This window comes from Thalassophryne amazonica, chromosome 8 (assembly GCF_902500255.1).
Source record: "Thalassophryne amazonica chromosome 8, fThaAma1.1, whole genome shotgun sequence".
NCBI classification, from domain to species: domain Eukaryota; kingdom Metazoa; phylum Chordata; class Actinopteri; order Batrachoidiformes; family Batrachoididae; genus Thalassophryne; species Thalassophryne amazonica.
Window position 1 is genome coordinate 43,601,144 of NC_047110.1, and position 11,047 is coordinate 43,612,190.

Genomic DNA, 11,047 nt, shown 5'->3' on the forward strand with positions numbered 1-11,047 from the left:
AGAGTATAAATCAATAAATTATTATGTTGTTGTCATTGTTGTTTATTTGTTTGTTTGTTTGTTTGCTAGTTTGGGAGGTCCTGCAAACACTGCAACTTAAATACCCAAGTTAACTAATTAATTGTAAAAAGAATGTTTTTTTTCTCATTATTACTAGTACTAATAATGACAACAATAATATTAATTAAAACAACAAGAAGAAGAGGCAGAAGAAATATTTATATAGTGCTTTTCCAGGCATTAAAGCACTGAACAAAATAAAACACCAAAAATAAACAAATAAGCAACAAAAATAAAAGCACACTGCAACAATGCACAGCAAAATTAAAAAGTTGATTTAAAAAAACATCAAATTGGACTTACTTTTTGTGTAGCGTTTGCTGTTTTTTTTTTTTTTGTGATACCTTCATGAAATCTGTTACATTCTCTTGATGTGGTCAACTTTCAGTCACTATTTTTTAACGCAAACTCTAATCCTAATCATAATCCTAACGCCCCCACCCCGCCCTGTGTGACTCCAAATTTCGTGATACCATCACGAAATATTTTCATGATATTGTCACAATACATTATATTTCTGTGACAGTTTCAGGAACTACTGTATCAAATCACTTTTCATGACATCATCACGTTTTTGCTGTGGGATCGTGTTGTGTTTCCAATATGGGTCAGCAACCCGTTTCTATCTGACAAATTTTTCTGTCCAAACTGTGTCTAGTAACAGTCAAAATTCTGTCCAATACACCTTTATTTGTCCATTTTGCTTATTTTTGGAATTTTAGAATGCTTTCTTTAAACAGCACAGACTGTGGTGTGCACAATGTTCTGCATTGAGTTCCTGTCCATTGTTAAGCCAGCAAGGAATACTGTGTTACAAAGTGAGTTCCATGTACAAAAAAAAAAAAAAAAGAAGCTGTGACTTATACACCGATGCGACTTACATATGTTTTGCTTTTTCCCTCTTCACAATGCATTTTTGACAGTTGTAACCTTTACACAAGTGTAACTTATACTCCTGAAAATAAGATAAATGGTGACCTGTTTTGGCCTCATTTTGATGGAAATACACTTTTCTAAAATGTCACTTGACCATAACAATAGGGAAAACAAACACAGTGACTAGGAATACACAAAATCCTGAAATACGTAGTCCAAATTTATAAGTATATGGCATGTGGAAAAAAGAAAACTTAAGAGAAAATATCTCATTCAAAATAGCTCGCAGTCATTGATAAACATAAATATTGACGAAGAGGGATGTAGGCAATAAATGCAAGGTTAAAATTTAGACTCAGTATAAACTGAATCCTGCTCTGCAATATTCTTATGTTGTTTGCTTCTTCTAATACAGTATGTGCCTCACCAGTACCATCTGGGGAGTCTGTCCTAGTCATCAGTGCCAAAGACCCAAAACACTGCCGAGCCTCCAACACCCCCTACCCCTTACCTCTGCAAAATGTGGCTCAAATTAACCCGGCAGCACCAATGATCTCCCTTGACAATCAATTGACTCTTCAAGTCCTACAAACAATCACTCTTGTTTCTTCCATGAGCCAGACATGAACTATGTTCTCTGCTCCGTTTTGTCTGCTGCTGATTGTTTGACTCTGTCAGCTTTCTAATGACAAAAAAATTGCTTTTCTCCAGAGATCCCGTTCTGCTTCTAGTAATTGCCATCAGATGTGCTGAGTCCAAAATTTTTTGAACCCTTCTGTCACATAACTGACTGAAGGATTTCAGCTGGTATCTGTAGCCAGAGCCAGCATTAATCTAAAAATGTATTTCTTACATCAGCAGACTTTGGCCTCTTCCTTTCTCTCAGGGCCAACTTGTCCATCATGTGATTTCTTGGACCTTTCCCAAACTTGATTAGAACTGTTTGTCCTGATTGTTGCTGGCTCGTGCAGAGAATTGCTATCAATCATCCATCAGTCCATTCTTCATGGCAGAACGAGATCCTACATTTACAAAAAGGCACAAGTGTGAATGTGAGTCCTCTAATTGGTCCAAAATGATGTTCCAACAAAATCTGTCTTTCGAATGTCAAAGAATGACCTTCAGTATGAAACTACACTGTAAAAAATGTCTGTGAAAATTACAGTGAAAAACTGTGAAATGGCAACAGGAATAAACTATAAAGCAAGAAGAAGCTTATTGTTGTAGAATAAACATTGAATTACCATAAATTTAAAAACTGTCAAAAATGTTATTTTTAATTGTTTTAACATGTGAAATATATGGTGAAAAGCTGAAATGATGACAGCATTGAACAGTCATATTAAAAATAGCACATTACTGTATTATTCACGGAATATCACCCAAGTCATCCACAGGCATACATTTTTAACTTATGGCTCAAATTTTAACCTACTCATTTTGGACAAGTTATTTAAAATTACTGTCATGTCTGAAGTTTTATAAAGTGAAAATATCAGATATATGTTTTCATTTTAAAGTAATGTGCTAATTTTTAAGAACCAATCAGTGTTTAGCAGAGGCACTTTTACCCAGAATGCTTTGCGGTCTGTGTTTGTTACAAAACCTCAGAATTAGTGCATTATTCGACATTAAATGATATATGTTATATTGTAACTTTGTACAAATGACAGAATTGACATTAATGGAGTTATTCTATCAGTATTTTCACAAAACCATAAGTTAGTATGACTTTATTTTTCAAGACCTCCGCCTGACCGGAGTATTATGATTAGTAGACAGCTGATTTTGTGGGTGTTCTCAGGATTTGTCTGTGCAGCTTCCTACAGGGGGCAGTATGGTCAAACATGAAAATACTGGCTCATTCTTTGGGTCTTTTGTCTCTTTTGATGCTTTCAAAAGCAATTGTGTTAAAAGTCAATTTCAGCTTCTTAGTAATTGCAAATGTACCAGAAAAAACACTGGAATTTATCGATTATCTGTAACTTCCGATACATTGTTGTGCTGTTGTTTTTAGCAGGAATAAACCATAAAATAGGGTAATAAATTATGTGGAATGGATAGAAATTCACCTTAAAAGCAAAGGGTTTATACTGTGAATTGAACAGTCATACCGTCAAGGCATAAATAATTGTGCTGTTTTAACAGAAATTGACCATAAAATAGGACAATAAATGCTGTGGAATGGATAGTACGAGGGCTGTCAATAAAGTATAGGTCCTTTTTATTTTTTCCAAAAACTATATGGATTTCATTCATATGTTTTTACGTCAGACATGCTTGAACCCTCGTGCGCATGCGTGAGTTTTTCCACGCCTGTAGGTGACGTCATTCGCCTGTGAGCACTTCTTGTGGGAGGAGTCGTCCAGCCCCTCGTCGGAATTCCTTTGTCTGAGAAGTTGCTGAGAGACTGGCGCTTTGTTTGATCAAAAGTTTTTCTAAACCTGTGAGACACATCGAAGTGGACACGGTTTGAAAAATTAAGCCGGTTTTCGGTGAAAATTTTAACGGCTGATGAGAGATTTTGAGGTGATACTGTCGCTTTAAGGACTTCCCATGGTGCGAGATGTCGCGCAGCGCTCTCAGGCGCCGTCGTCAGCCTGTTTCAAGCTGAAAACCTCCACATTTCAGGCTCTATTGATCCAGGACGTCGTGAGAGAACAGAGAAGTTTCAGAAGAAGTCGGTTTCAGCATTTTATCTGGATATTCCACTGTTTAAGGAGATTTTTTTAATGAAAGACGTGCGGACGGGCCTGCGCGTTGGGACGCAGCCGGTGCGGTGCGGCGGCACAGGAAAAACACCTCCGTGTTGATAATCATTTGTAAAATCCAGGCGGCTTTTGATGGCTTTCAGTGGAGTGAGTATATGAGAAATTGTTTAACAGTTGGACATGTTCCAACTTGTCCTTAAGGCTTCCAACAGAGGTGTTTTTCTTGTGGCGGAGCGTCGCGGCGGCTGCGAACCGACGCTGCAATCCGTCCGCACGTCTTTCATTAAAAAAATCTCCTTTAACAGTGGAATATCCGGATAAAATGCTGAAACCGACTTCTTCTGAAACTTCTCTGTTCTCTCACGACGTCCTGGATCAATAGAGCCTGAAATGTGGAGGTTTTCAGCTTGAAACAGGCTGACGACGGCGCCTGAGAGCGCTGCACGACGTCTCGCACCGTGGGAAGTCCTTAAAGCGTATCACCTCAAAATCTCTCATCAGCCGTTACAATTTTCACCGAAAACCAGCTTAATTTTTCGAACCATGTCCACTTCGATGTGTCTCACAGGTTTAGAAAAAATTTTGATCAAACAAAGCACCAGTCTCTCAGCAACTTCTCAGACAAAGGAATTCTGACGAGGGGCTGGACGACTCCTCCCACAAGGAGTGCTCACAGGCGAATGACGTCACCGACAGGCGTGGAAAAACTCACGCATGTGCACGAGGGTTCAAGCATGTCTGACGTAAAAACATATGAATGAAATCCATATAGTTTTTGAAAAAAATAAAAAGGACCTATACTTTACGGACAGACCTCGTATTTCACTTAAAAAGCAACAGGGTTACATTGTGAATTGTACAGCTATACCATGAGCCTATATACAATTTTACCATTCAATTTCACCATTATTTTAACAGTAACTCATCTTTATTGGAACATTTTCAAACTGTTGTTTTTACAAATGTTAATATACCTTACCGTGTAGCCATATACAATATCACTGTATTTTTTACGGTGAAAAAATGGCAACCACAGCTGCCAGTTTTTCACCGTAAATTTGACAAGATTTTTTTTTTACAGTGTAGAAAGACTGCCACTGAAGGGTTAGCAAACATTATGAAACATTGTCTTATTCAAGCGTTTTTTTGTTGTTGTTTTTTTTACACATGCTTCTGAAACACAGAATTAGATATTTATTACATTTGATAAAACTAACATACAAGATAATTCACAAAGCAGGAATAACTTCATCCTGGTTTTAACAAACTCATATCCTGGGTTTAAAACAAAAACAAAACAAAAAACAGGAAGATCCAAAGATTACATTTTTTTATATACTGTATAATCTTTTAACACCTGGGTGAATACCATGTCCACTTTTTCCAAAAGGCTTACACAATGCTTTAAAACTGGCACCTGAGCATCAGTTGAGCTTTCATTCAAACTGCATGACCATCACCAACACACTTCACCCAAGAGTGACACATACTGCCAAAAATATAACAAATCCTGTTAACCAGCAAGACTATTGGGGCATTCAATGTACAACATACACTGAATGCCCCACTTAAAACACTAACAACTTAAAGCATTGCAAATTGTATACACTATAATCTGTTGCTGCATATGTCACTAGAGCACGGCGTTCATAGAGCGCAAACCTCCTCAAACACTACTTTCCAATTCCACAAATTTTACCTTGGAAAAAAATGTCAAGGTCAAAGTCTTGTTAGCAGGACTGAAGCAGCTGAAGCTGAAGCAGCTTTTCATAAGCTAAAATATAATACAAAATATAGATCAAAGGGGCTTTTCAAAGTTAAAATCAAATATCTGCTAAATCTGCAATACGGCTCAGATGCGGATTAAACTTAGTCTATTCATTCAGATGGCCAGTTTGCACCTCATTGTCACAAAAGAGTGATTGAGGCACATTTGATTGAGATATAATGTAAAATCTACATTAAATGGAGTTTTCAATGTTAAATTTAAATGGCCACAAAATCTGAAATCCAGATCAGATCTAGATCAAATTTTGTCAGTCAATAAAGAACACCATCCTACATAACACTCTCAAATATGAAAGAAAATTTATATTTTTTGACAGTTATGAATTTTTGGAAATTCATTCCAAATGAAAGATTTTTCCAATTTTCTAAGATTTTTCCTGATTTTGACCATTGACATATGACCTTGAAAACTGAATCAGTTCTTGCCTATCAGGATATGAATCCTCTGTAAAAAATTTCATAATGATATATGAAAAATTGCAGGTTCCAGGCTGTTCACAAACAAACAAGCAAACAAACAAATAAACAGCAGCGAAAACGCAACTTCCGCACAACTTTGTTGGCGGAGGTAAATATAGATAAAAGGGCTTTTCAATGTTAAATTCAAATATTCACTAAATCTGCAGTACGGATCAGGTGCGGATCAGATTTAGTCTGTTCATTGAGAGTGCCAATTTGCACCTCATTGTCATAAATTAGAGTAAATGGGGCATGTTTGATTAAGATACAGTGTAAAATATACATTAAATGGAGTTTTCGATGGCCACAAAATCTGTAATCCAGATCACACTTTGTCAGTCAATAAAGGATACCATCCTACATAACACTCTCAAATATGAAAGAAATGCTATCTTTTTTGACAGTTATGAATTTTTGAAAATTCATTCAATGTTAAAGGATAAAGATTTTTCCAATATTTTTCCTGACTTTGAACCTTTGACCTATGCCCTTGAAAACTGAATCAGTTCGTGTCCATCAGTAATTCTCTGTAAAAAATTTCATAACGATGTATGAAAGATTGTGGGTTCCAGGCTGTTCATAAACAAACAAACAGGTGAAAACATAACGCATATATAATGTGTTGCTATATAGCTTGTTGCTGCATGTGTAACTTGTTGCAGCATCCATTAAAAAAAACTGAGAAAACACACTGACACCACTTTAGAGCAAAATAATTTGTTATGGGATCTGCCTTTTTCACCATAGCATATGACTCACATAATAGTCTGTAATTGTGGAAAAATCTCTTCAGCAACAAGTACATCTATATATTGTTTGCTGATATGAATGTACATTTCACTCATCACTTTTGTCTAAAGTTGCTCCAAGTTTGGTTAAAAAAAAGTGATGTAAATTATTTGTATGGTCTCCAAAGTAATGATCATCCACTGAATTCTATGTCATATGACATATGCCAGAGAATTATGTCTCTGACATATCATAAAATTTGAGTATGGTGGCCTTTACTGAGTGGATACTGCACATGAGCAGCAGTGACCTTCATGGTCACCAGCCGTATAAGCTTAGGAAGTGAAGCAGACTAACAAACCAGCTATATAACATCAAACTATTCTACAATAAATAAAATTAGAAATGGACAGCATATAAAATTGATTCTGATACACATATTTCCATGGATAATGGCCAATGTCATTTTCCCGAGTGACATTTGGCACTGTTTCTCCCAGCTTTAGGAATCCCACGACTGTGGCACTGCCACTTAGTCACCAGACGTGGGCTGAGGAGTGCTAAATATTAGGTAGACTTTTCAGTATAACCTGTACATTTCAACAGCACCACAGATTACAGCTTCCAAAATGAATTACAACAAATCAACACCTCTCAAAGAGATTCAGTAAAAAACTGCACGTTATAATACAAGCAAAGAGAAGGTTTATTGCAGGACTGTTGTATTACACTGTAATAGTTTTGTCGATGTGTACCCAATGAACTGGCAAGATAGACTGGGTCTTAAATTATTTGAGTTTGCCGGTTTCGGGTGGTTGACTTGGTGTGCTTACGCCACTGTCAATGTACATGCGTACCAGCTGGAGAAGGGAGTAGCTTCTACTTTTTGTTGAGGTGTAAACAACAGTGAACAATGTTGATGACTCACACATGTATGAGTAAAATAAGTATTGAACACGTCACCATTTTTCTCAGTAAATATATTTCTAAAGGTGCTATTTACATAAAATTTTCACCAGATGTCGGTAACAACCCATGCAATCCACACATACAAAGAAATCAAAACAAATAAGTACAGAAATTAAGTTATGTGTAGTAAAATGGAATGACACAGGGAAAAGTATTGAACACGCTTACTGAAACTTATTGAATACTTCATACAAAACCCTTTGTTGGTAATGACAGCTTCAAGATGCCTCCAATATGGAGAAACTAGTTGCATGCATTGTTCAGGTGTGATTTTGGCCCATTCTTCCACACAGTCTTCAAATGTAGAAGGTTCTGTGGACCTCTTCTATGGACTCTGATCTTCAGTTCTTTCCATAAATTTTTATTGGATTTAAGTGAGGTGATTGGCTGGACCATTCTAGCAGCTTTTTTTTCCATTCTCTGAAACCAAGTGAATTTCCTTGACTGTATGTTTGGGATCATTGTCTTGCTGAAATGTCCACTCTTGTTTCATCTTCATCATCCTGGTAGACAGCACCAGATTCTTTTGCAAGAATGCCTCAGTACATTTTTCCATTCATCCTTTCTTCAATTATATTAAGTTTGCCAGTGCAAAAAAGCCCCACATCAGCATTCAATTTGTTCCACAAAGGGCCGAGAGGGTGCAGGTTTTCTTTGCAACCACCCACTCCAACAGGTGATTTTACTGATTCACATCACTTTGAACAGATGGAATGAGTTAATCAGTTCCTTCTGGAATGGGTTATGCCCCACACCATGATGTTCCACCCCCAACCTTCACTGTTGGTATGGTGTTTTGGGGTGACGTGCAGCATCACTTGATGTGTATTATGGCATCCAAAGAATTCAATTTTGGTCTCATCTGACCAGACTATATTCTCCCAGTATTTTACAGACTTGTCTAAATGTTGTGCAGCAAACTTTACATGAGCTTCAACATGCTTTTTCTCCAGGAATGGAGTCTTGTGTGGTGAGCGTGGATACAGGCAGTTGAGTGCATTACTTAGCGTTTTATTTGAAACATTGTACCTGCTAATTCCAGGGCTTTCTGAACCTCTCCACAGTGGTCCTTGGCTCTTGGACCACTCTTCTAAAAATTCATTTTACTCTTCTGTCATAAATCTTGTGAGGACCACCTGGTTGTGGCCAGTTTATGGTGAAATGATGTTCTTTCCACTTTCAGATAATAGTCCTAACAGGTCTTGCTAAAACATTCAGAAGTTTAGAAATCCTTCTGTAACCAGTGCCATCAGCATGTTTTTCAACAATAAGGTTGTGAAAATCTTGAGAGAGCTCTTTGCTCTTACCCATCATGAGATGTTTATTGTGGGACATATTGGCAACACCCTCTATTAGGCCATCAGTTGGGACTGAACTGGCTGATATTAATTTGCACTGACAAAGGGCAGGATTGCTTTCTAATTACTGACAGATTTCAGCTGGTGTCTTGACTTTCCATACCTTTTCGCATTTCCCTTTCTTCAGGTGTTCAATACTTTCTTCCTGTCTCATTTCACATTACACAATTTCTGTACGTATTTGTTTTGGTTTCTTTGTATGCCTGGGTTACTTTGGTTGTTACAGACATCTGGTGAAAATTACATGTCAATAGCACCTTTAGAAAAATATCTACTGAGAAAAATGGTGTGTTCAATACTTATTTTTCCACCTGTATTGGTTGTTCCTATAAAAGGTTTGGTATCTTCCCTTCTTTAATTCTGGCCTTAGTTTGCAGTTCTTTTGTATTTCTTTCCGCAGTTGGTAGCTTCTTTGTCTTTGTTCACACTAATGTGCAAGAGGTCACTTGGATCACAAAGACTGCTTGTCATACAGTTAATTGATCTTGGATGATGCTATTCTGTTACACTAAAACAAACCAAAAAAGCTCAAATCTGTTGGCAATTATACTTGGGCAAGCTCCCTAATGCCTGGTTCACACAGTGAGATTTCATAATTGTCGGTAGGTTTTCAATACCTGAGAGACCCCACACATGGCGATAAAAAGATATCGAACAGTTTTGGTCATATGGTGTGTGGTGTGCAGCCACATGGTGAAGACAATACACCACACATGAACAGATTTCACTCACAAACATTGGCCAGGTCAGACAGGAAATCTTGCAAAACCTCTTAGATTCCTCGCCGTGCTTCAGTCACCTCGCTTTCTGACTGGCTACACATCATATTCAACAGGCTGTGTGTTCATTTGTGCTCGGGGCACACCCCATACGCTGGGACCAATACAATCCAGCATGTTGAATAGTCACGATTTGAGGTCTGAGTGGTCCTGACGTCCTTCTGAGCAGACTAGAGTGCTCTTAACACACCACACACAGCAAAAATATCTGATAAGATTATCTTTAGAGTCATCACGATAGTTGGGGTATACTTAAGATTGTTGGAAGGAGAAGACTGGGTCAGAAATCGGCATAATTATCTTGCCGCGTGAACCAGGCATAAGTGAAGTCTACGTGAGGAGACCCTGACTGCAAACATAGATACACTTTGAGGAATCAAATAGTTCACTTGGTGGACTTCCTTCTGTTGATGATTTTGCAGCCATGTGGCAGACAGATATGCAAGTTTAACCACACCTGCACCTAATTTTACATCATCTATACGTCATCCAGAATCCATCCTACAGCTGGCAAACATGTCTATGGTATCATATTACAGGCCAGCCACTCCCAAACCTAAGAATTCTGTCACCGACTTTGAAATAAGAAAACCTTCTGTGGTGGATCAGTACCATCATCCTGATTTGATGAGCACATAAGCCCAGGGGCGGCACGACCGTGCGGAAAAAAAAAAACAAAAAAACGGGGTGGGTTGTCCTGACGGGGGGGGGTTCGTGGTTACAACGCGCTCAACTTTTGTTCAGAATCAGCTTCTTATCACTGGTAACGACGCGGCTTTCCCCTCACTCATTCCCGCAGCTTCACAGTGCTTTAAATAGTGCGACACAAAGCATGCAGCGAACCGAGACGAGTCATTGGATAAATGCTGGGCTTTGTCCCGCCCATCGGACGCTCAGTATCTCTGGGGGTCTATGGGGCAGTGGGCTGGCCTCGGCTGGCACGGACGCTCAGCTTCTGTATGATGATTGGATGATCTGTCTGAGGCTGAATCCCTTTTTGATTGACAGCAAAATAAACGAATCAGCGATCTTTTGGTGTAAACATCCGTGGGAGCATTTTATTTTTATTTTTTTTTTTATTATTTTTTTATTTTCATTCTGTTTTGAGTTGGACCGGAGACTTTCCTAATCCTCTTAGCGGTATTTTCTTTGTTAAAAATGACTAGCGACAAATCGAGCTTCTATTTCTGGTGTTTTTTTGTAGCTGCTTGTGTTTGGAGACTGACTTCTATCACTCTTTCTGACTTCTATCGCAGTTTCTGTCCCTACCGAGCAGCGGGAGCTGCTGAGCTCCTCCACCGTCACAAAGCACTCAGAG